The following is a 9245-nucleotide window of genomic DNA, read 5'->3' on the forward strand; positions in this document are numbered from 1 at the left end:
AGCAATAGAACAGAAATGATAGATTTAAAAGGCCACATGGTTTCTTTTACTGTCCAAAAAGCTTAACACACACAAAAAAAAGCCCCAATCAATAAATGGGAGAAAATAACCAAGTAGACATTTCTCAAGAGAAGAAACATAGATGGCCAATAAATATATGAAAAATGTTCATATCTCTAGCAATCAAGGATGCAAAAAAAACTAGACTAAGATTTCATCTCACTGTAGTCAGACTATCAACTATCAAGAATATAAATAAAGGGGTTGTGGTTGTGGCTCAGTGGTAGAGCTCTTGCCTCCAATGTGTGAGGCACTGGGTTCAATTCTCAGCACCACATATAAATAAAACACAAAGGTCCATCAACAACTAAGAATATAAATAATAATGAATGCTGGCAAAGATGTGGGGGGAAAAGATACACTCATTCTGTTATGGTTTAGATATAAGGTATTCCCCCAAAACCTCATGTATGAAACAATGCCAAAAAAAAAGTTTAGAAGTGAAATGATTGAGTAATTAGGGAATTCTGGCTTTGTTTTGTTCTATCTTTAATAAAGAATGGTTTAGGTTTCTGAATTAATGCTTAGATACTCATTCTTAAAAATCTTAATCTAATCAGTGGATTAATCCACTGATGGATTAACTGTAGAGTAGTAACTGTGGGCAGATAGGGTGTGGCTGGAGGAGGTGGGAAACAGGGGACATGCCTTTGAGATTTATATTTTGTCTTGATAAGAGCTCTTTTTCTCTGCTTCCTGTTGCAATGTTCTGAGCCAGTTTCCTTCACCATACCTTTCTGCCATGATGTTCTTCCTCACCTCCATCCCACAGCAATGGAATCAGCCACCTATGAACTGAGATCTCTGAAACCATGACCCCCAAAATAAACTTTTCCTCCACTAACTGTTCTTGTCAGTCTTTGGGGCATAATGGTGAAAAAGCTGACTAAAACACATACTTTGTTGGTGGGACTGCAAATGAATACAACCACTGTGTCAAGGTATGAAGATTCCTCAAAAAACCAAGGAGGGAACCACCATATGAACAAGCTATCCCACTCCTTGGTATTTGTCCAAAAGAATTAAAATCAACATACAATAGTGATATAGCCACTTCAATGTTTATAGCAGCACAATTAATAATTGCCAAGTTATGGAACTAGCCCAGTTGCCTGTCAATAAATGAATAGATTAATGTGGTAAAAATACACAATGGAGGGGCTAGGGTTGTGGCTTAACAGTAGAGTGCTCACCAAGCAAGTATGAGGCCCTGGGTTCGATCCTCAGCACCACATATAAATATATAAATAAAATAAAAGTGTTGTGTCCAACTATAACAGAAAATAAAGTATTAAAGAGAACATAACTTTAAAAAATACACAATGGTGTTTTAGTCATATAGAATGAATTTATGATATTTGTGGGTAAATGGATGGAAATGAAGAACATCATGCTAAGTGAAATAAACCAGGATTTAGAAAATCAAGGATCAAATGTTTTCTCTCATGTGAAAACCATAGCAAAATAAGGGAGAAAAGAGTGAAGATTGTATATCATGAAGACATAGGGAAGACCAGTGGAGTAGAAAGGGAGATTAATAAGGAGGTAAGAGGGATGGTAAGGGGGAGGAAATGTGAAGTGAATTGAACAAAATCATGCTATGTACATGTATAAATATTCCACAATGACTTCTACCTTTAAGTATACGTAGGAAGTGCCATCAAAAATAAATAATAAACAAGCAAAAAGAAAATCAGTAGAGTAAGGAAGGAGAATAGAGAAAGGGAAAAGAGGAAGGAAAGGTGATGAGAACAGAGACTAAAATGGAATAAATTAAATTCCATGCACAAATGATTTTGTCAAAATGAACTCAACTACTCTGTATAGTTATAATGTTCTAATAAACAAACAAAAAAGATCATAGGGACAGACATTGACAGACTCTTCAAACTCTACAATGAATTGCTGGGAAAGCAGAAAGAGGATTCACAGGACTGTACGTGGATAAGAGAATAGCAGGGGCTGTGTCACCAGATGAGTACCTGTACCACTGGGGAAGGCCAGAAAAGCTCCCAGAGTTCACTGTCTTTATATGAAAAGTGAAGACTATAAAATTGCCTCAAAGGTCACTATGAGACCATAAATAAAATATGCTGTAAAAACATAAGGTTAGGTGTGAACTTTTCTGGCAATTTTTATTTTCTTCTTTTATGTGTTTTCTAAATATTTGATAATAAGTCTGTAAAACTTCATTATGAAATAAAATTTCATTATGAAAAATGAGAAAAATACAATTTAGAAAAAGCATTAAAATGTCACATGACAGAATGGCTGAAAGACAATCCCACTGAGGTCCTTACTGTAAATCTAGTCTTGGCTTCCAGATCCCACATTGCCAATCTAACCCTCTTGTACCTTATTCTATCAGCTTTATCCATCTTTAGTCCATTTTTTAAAATGTCATTCCCAGGTAGTTAGGGAATTCTGGCTTTATTTTGTTCTATCTTTAATAAAAAACAGTTTAGGTTTCTGAATTAATGCTTAGATACTCATGTCTTATCTGTAGGAGTTTCCAAACATTTCTGATTCATACACAGAACCTGGAGGTGTCAGTCCATGGCTGAAGCTCATAGGGATCCTCTCTCCCTCCTTAGGTCTATTAGATTCTTGGCCTTTAGACTATAAAAGTCACCAAGATCTGCATCTTTTGATCAGTTACATTGACTTGACATACAGTGTACAGCAGAAATACAAGGTCAACAGGTCTTGCCAGGGGTAATTTTTTTTCCCTTTCTTTACTCTATAAAGAAACCACAATATCAGAGAAACCCTTCATATTATGTTCCAATAAGTATAAAAACAATTAAATATCCTTTGTCCTTTGCCTTAATATTTAGAGTGAGGCATAATTTTTCAAAAGGGAACTTACAGTTATTTCCCAAATGCCTCATGTCTGAGAAGGATACCATCTTTCCCCAAAAGAAAATTTTCATTATATGCCTCAGTTTACCTAACTCAAAGTAAAAGGTCCAACATTACTTCGGTTTTTCCCCCTTCACTATTTTAATTGCATTTTTGTTCTTAGTTTAGTGATATAAGAAAGGAGAAAAAAGAAAAGTGACAGGTAATATCTAGTAAAAACAATTTGTTATGATGTCTCTATAATAATACAGACTAAGATTAGAGGTTTTGAAAACAACTTTTCAATTAGGCAATAAGCAGATTCCAAAATTCTATGAAAAACCCCTATTACAAACCCGTTCAAAATTTCACTCTTGGTTAAGAAATTTTACAGAAAAAAAAAGTAAGATAATAATTGTTAGATTAGATACCCAAAGAAAGCAATGTTTGATTAAAGAAAGGTCAGTAACTCTCGACTGAGAGTCACTGGCTGGGTAAGTAAGTACTTTCCTAGAACAAGTCTTCATCACATTAAAACTTACCAGAAAATCAATTGAGCATTTTTCCCATAATGTTAATTTTTTTGTAGAAGGAGGCTGTGAATTATATCATGAAAACACATTCAGTCCCAAGTTTGGAATGATTTTTTTCAATTAATAAACTTTATTTTTAGAACAGTTTAGGTTTACAGAAAAGTTGAGAAAATAGTATATGCCATATATACCCAGTTTCTCCTATTATTTACATCCCACATGGTATTCTATATTTGTTACAATCATTGAACCAATACTGACAAATTACTATTAACTGAAGTCCATAATTCATTCAGATTTCTTTTTTTTTTTTAACAGAGACTCAATCTTTTTTTTTTTTTTTAAAGAGAGAGTGAGAGAGGAGAGAGAGAGAGAGAGAGAGAGAGAGAGAGAGAGAGAGAGAATTTTTTGATATTTATTTTTAAGTTCTCGGCGGACACAACATCTTTGTTAGTATGTGGTGCTGAGGATCGAACCCGGGCCGCACGCATGCCAGGCGAGCGCGCTACCGCTTGAGCCACATCCCCAGCCCCCAGATTTCTTTAGTTTTACCTCATGTCCTTTCCTGGTCTAAGATCCTAAGACATCTAGTTGTCATGTCTCTTTAGGATTCTCTTGTTTTTAATGATATTGATAGTTTTAAGTAGCATTAGTATATTGTAGGATGTCTATCTCTTGGAATGTGATGTGTTTTTCTCATGATTAAACTGGGCACATATGTTTTTGAAAAAATGATCACATGTGTTTTAGTCGGCTTTTTCACACTGTGACCAAAAGACCCTACCAGAACAATTGTAGAGGAGAAAAGATTTATTTGAGGGCTTATGGTTTCAGAGATCTGGTTCATAGAAGGCCAGCTGCATTCCCCAGGGCTTGAGGTGAGGCTGAAAATCATGGCAGGAGATATGGCAGATGGAAGCAGCTCACATCGTGGTAATCAGAAAGCAGAGAGACTCTCCACTTGTCAGATACAAATTATATACCCCAAACCACCACCACCCCCGCAATTCCCACCACCTCCAGCCACATCCTACCACTTTAGTTACCACTCAGTTAATCCTTATCAGGGAATTATTCACTGATTGGGTTAAGACTCTTACAACCCAATCATTTCTCCTCCGAACTTTCTTGCACTGTCTCACACATGAGATTTTGGGGGACTTCTCACATCCAAACCATAACAACAGGTGTAAAGTGCCATTTTTTTCACATGATGTATCAGGAACATATTTTATACATGATTGATGACCTTGATCACCTGACTGAAGTAGTATTTGTCAGAGTTCTTCACTGTAAATTTACTCTATTTTTCCCATTTTTCATACTGTATTCTTTTGAAGGAAGTCACTGTGTATAGCCCATTTTTTAAGGAATAAGGTTATTTTCCCTCTCCTTTAGAGTATCTGTATAATTTATTTGGAATTCTTACTACATGGAAAACATGTCTATCTCCCCCATTAATTAATTTTCACTAATTAATTTATATAAGAATTGACTCATGAATATTTATAATCCAGTACTATTTTATTTGTTGCTCACATTGCTCTAGTTTCAGTGGGTGGAAGTTCTTTCTCTTGGCTCCAGTGTCTCTTTGGCATACTTCCATAAATGAGCTTTTTTTTTTTTTTTAATATTTTCTTATGTTTTGGCATGATAAAATGCTCCAGGGTTATCACATATACTTTGTCTAGTTCTGTATTCAGCCATTTTTCTAAGGAGCCCTGTTTGCTTTTATTAGAGAGTAGCACTAAGAATAAGATCTAGGTACACTTGTTGCTATTAGGACACTGTTTCTCTGAATTTTTAAAATTTTCATATAAGGTCTTACAGACCATTTTCCAAAGAAACCTGGATTTTACATTATTTCAATAGGCTTCTACATTACCTGACTATATTCACGTGCTTATAGACAGAGTAGGTGAGTTTTGAAGGTACATAACTGTCAGGGTTTTTAAGCCCCCTGTTCCCTCCTGACCTGCAGGAGAGATTGGGGGAGCATGCCCCGACCAGGACAAACCAAGAAAGGTAAAGGTCGACTGGCTGCCTGCATCCAGCCCTCCCTCTCCGGAGAACAATCAGTTGCTCCAGGGAGAACAGTCAAAGCAGGATCTCGTTTAATGAGAAAACATACCCAGCTAATATAGTGTACAGGAACCAATCAGGGTAAAGGTCAGCAGTGTGGGGAGAATTTACATCTACACCCATTCTACAGGCAGTAATGTCCGTGAGGGCAGAGGGGTTCTGAGCCTATCCTAGAGGTGGTCCAATTCTTTATCACAACCCAGGACAATGCCTTCTGGCTAACCACTAGGTGCTCTTTTAGCCACATGTGGCCCCAGGACTGGGAAGCGGGTGCAGCCAGCAAGTTAAGTTTCCTCTTTTCTGATGCAACATACCCCACATTTCATTATGCCCTACACATAACTAGATTTGAATAAAAAGCAAAGAGCCTTAATTTTCCCCAGATATCTAATGCTTACCTTTACCAACTATCATTCTGAGCTTGAATATTAGTTTCTTTTTCCCATAAAAATGTGAGATCAGCAAAAGTTCCTACTGTTATAAATCATCTACTGCCTTACTTCATAATGAAGATCTGCTTTAATGGTTTCCCAAACCTCTCAAGCAAATGATGCACTTTGCATGGAGTCTCATGAATGGTTCTGACAGACTATAAATAAATATACTTTCTCCTTTGAGTTAGTCACTTTCTCTGTCTAGGGCTCCTACAGTGAGAATGGATGCTATGATATCCCTAGGGATTACTAACCTACCTCAATGTGCACACAAATACACACTGGGGATCTATGTGTATGTTAACCAGCTTTCTCTTACTATAACAAATAACTAAGATAATCACATTATAAAGAAAAAAAGGGTTATTTTGGCTTAAAGGTTGGGAGGTCTAGTCCTTGATCAGTTTCCCCTGTTTTTTTAGGCCTGCTGGGAGGGGCGGGGAGAAAAACAGAACATCATGGTGGGAATACATGGTGGAACAAAACTGCTCACCTAATCATGATCCAAGCAGGAAAAGAGACAGAGATGAAGGGGCTGGAGTCCTATTATCCCCTTCAAGGGCACACCCCCCCCCCAAAGACTAAAAGACCTCCCACTAAGCTCACTTCTTAAAAGTACTACCATCTCAAATAGCTCCACCCTATGGACCAAGCAATTAATACATGGGCCTTTGGAGGATAGGCAAAATCCAAAGTATAGCAAGGTATATCAGCACAGAAGAATAAGCACCAAGCTCAGCATGAAGTTAAGTTCTGGTGCAGAATCTGCCTCTGTGAGACCTTAGGCAAAACATTTCATTCATTCATTCAACAAATAATTAATGAACATCAAAACTGTGACAGATAATGGGATAATTTTCTCAGCTAATGGGATAATTTTCCATTCTCAAATGGAATTAAACTGAAGAACCCTAAAAATTTTATGATCTATAAATTAAGTCCATGATTTGTAGACCCAGGTCTGTTAGCCACTTCACAGCTACACTCTTGACACAAAATTGTATTTGTCATTAGGTGTGGTGGCACATACCTATAATCCCAGCTACTTGGGAGGGACTAGGAAAATCTCAAATTCAAGGCCCACCTGGGCCCTATCTCAAAAGTTTAAAAATACGTAAAGGCTAGGGATATAGCTCAGTAGTAGAGCACATGCTTAGCATAAGGCCTTAGGTTCAATCCCCAGCACCACCACCACACACATAAAAGTTACATATATATAAAAGCAAAGCCAGGAGGAACTCTTGGTGTGTGTGTGTGTGTGTGTGTGTGTGTGCGCACATGCATGTACATGTATGCATCTGTGGGTATGTGGACAAGGAGGTGGTGGCGGCTGAGTTAAAGTCCCAACTCCTTGTACTCCTTTGCCATTCTTCTTTCTTCCCCTACACCTATCTGGTGGTAGTGGGCATTTGTCTTTCTTTTCATTCATTCCCAAAGATTTTAAAATTTTAAGGTTGGGAGGTAGTGGGAAAGGCAGGAAAGGGAGTAGTAGCAGAAGAGCAGGAAGAGGACATGAATAGGGAGTTAAGGAACAGAGCCTCAGAGAAGGTGACAGAGTTAGTTCTTGATAATGTCCTGTGTGTCAATGGAGAAACTGAAGTTCTGAATGCCACTTCTGAAGAATTAGAGTTCTAAATGTGGCTAATATGAAATTAAGTTCACTGGCCCAACTTCCCAGCTTAAATAAACTTTGAAAGTTGAAAATATATGACAATATAGTTTCTTCAGGCTTGAAAATCCTCACAGAAAAATGTCCAGATTTTACTTATCTCAATCTGAGTGGAAACAAAATAAAAGAGCTTACTACATTGGAAGCTCTGAAAAATCTTAACATTTTGAAAAGTCTTGACTTGTTTAATTGAGAGATCAGAAACCTGGAAGATTATGGAGAAAGTATTTGTGAACTTTTGAAACAAAACACATAGTTTAATGGATTTGATCAGAAGAATAAAGAAGCACCAGATTCTGAAGAGGAGAAGGAGGATAGAGATAAAGATGATGGAGATAAAAAGGAAGATGAAGCTGATCCACCTGAAGGACATGAGGGAGAGGAGGAAGAATAGGAAGAAAAGGAGGAAGACAAAGCAGATTCAGAGCTGAGAGAGGGAGAAATGGAAGTGGGCCTCTCATACTTGATTAAAGAAGAATTTTAGAATGAAGAAGATAATTATGACTATGCTGAAGAAGGGGAAGAGGAGGAAGAAGAGGAAGAAGGTTTTCAGGGGAAAAGAGGAAATGAGATGTTAAAGATGATGGAGAGGAAGAAGATGACTGGCTCATTCTAAGACCAGATTCCTTAACATTCCTGGGTGTGCAAGAAAGTAACTTCATCTTTGCTTCTTCATGTATGGTAGCTATCCCTACAAAAGATTAGGCGTAACTTTTCATAAGCAAAGTATGATTTTGCTATTTTTGTGTTATCATTCCAATTAAGATTTACTAGCTTGTTAATGATCATATTGTATTTAGAGAAAAAATTTCACTGACACTCCCCCCATTAAGAAATTCTCATCCATTCGATTAGACAAAAGGAAACAAAGGGGAAGGGGGGCCATAGGAAAGACAATAGAATTAATTGGTCATAATTTTTCTAGGCTTGTGTTTGTATACATGACCAGGGTAACTCCATATCATTTATAATCATAAGAGTGGAAACCTAAATAGAATAAGTTATACTCTATGTATGTATATTCTGCCAAAATATATTCTACTGCAATGTATAGTTAATTAAAAATTTAAAAATAAAGAAAATTTTTAAAAAAGAAATGTATTATTCCTACTGAATTATAACATTACTATTTTTGGTGCTAAAATTTTATTGTGTTCCCTAGAGATGTTTTTACAGAATATTTTGCCACAAAATATATCTAAAAAATAAAATTTTATTCTCTAGCAATTTATTTAGAATCTAATTTTTTCTAATTCAAACTCATTGTATTAGTAATTTTTAGTCCATAATTAAAACATAATTGCTTTTACATAGGTGAAGTTTGGTGTATTTCAGTCATAAGATTATACATACACACACACACACACACACACACACACACACACATACCATGGATTGAACTCAGGGACACTTAACCATGAACAACATGCCCAGCCCTTTTTTCTTTTTTTTCTTTTCTTTTTTTTTTTTTTTTGTTTTGTTTTAGACAGGGTCTCACCATGCTTAGGGCCTCACTAAGTTGCTAAGGCTGGCTTTGAACTTTTGATCCTTTTGCCTCAGCCTCCTGAATTGCTGGAATTACAGGCATGCACTACCATACCCAGTCCAGTCACGTGATTTTTAACT

At 36.6% G+C, this 9245-nt stretch overlaps 1 pseudogene; it reads left to right on the forward strand.

The window, feature by feature from the left end:
* The first annotated feature begins 5431 nt into the window (after window positions 1-5431).
* Window positions 5432-8324, forward strand: LOC113184671 (acidic leucine-rich nuclear phosphoprotein 32 family member E pseudogene; annotated as a pseudogene).
* The last annotated feature ends 921 nt before the right edge of the window (window positions 8325-9245 follow it).

The sequence above is a fragment of the Urocitellus parryii genome, chromosome 4, assembly GCF_045843805.1.
Source record: "Urocitellus parryii isolate mUroPar1 chromosome 4, mUroPar1.hap1, whole genome shotgun sequence".
Lineage (NCBI taxonomy): Eukaryota > Metazoa > Chordata > Mammalia > Rodentia > Sciuridae > Urocitellus > Urocitellus parryii.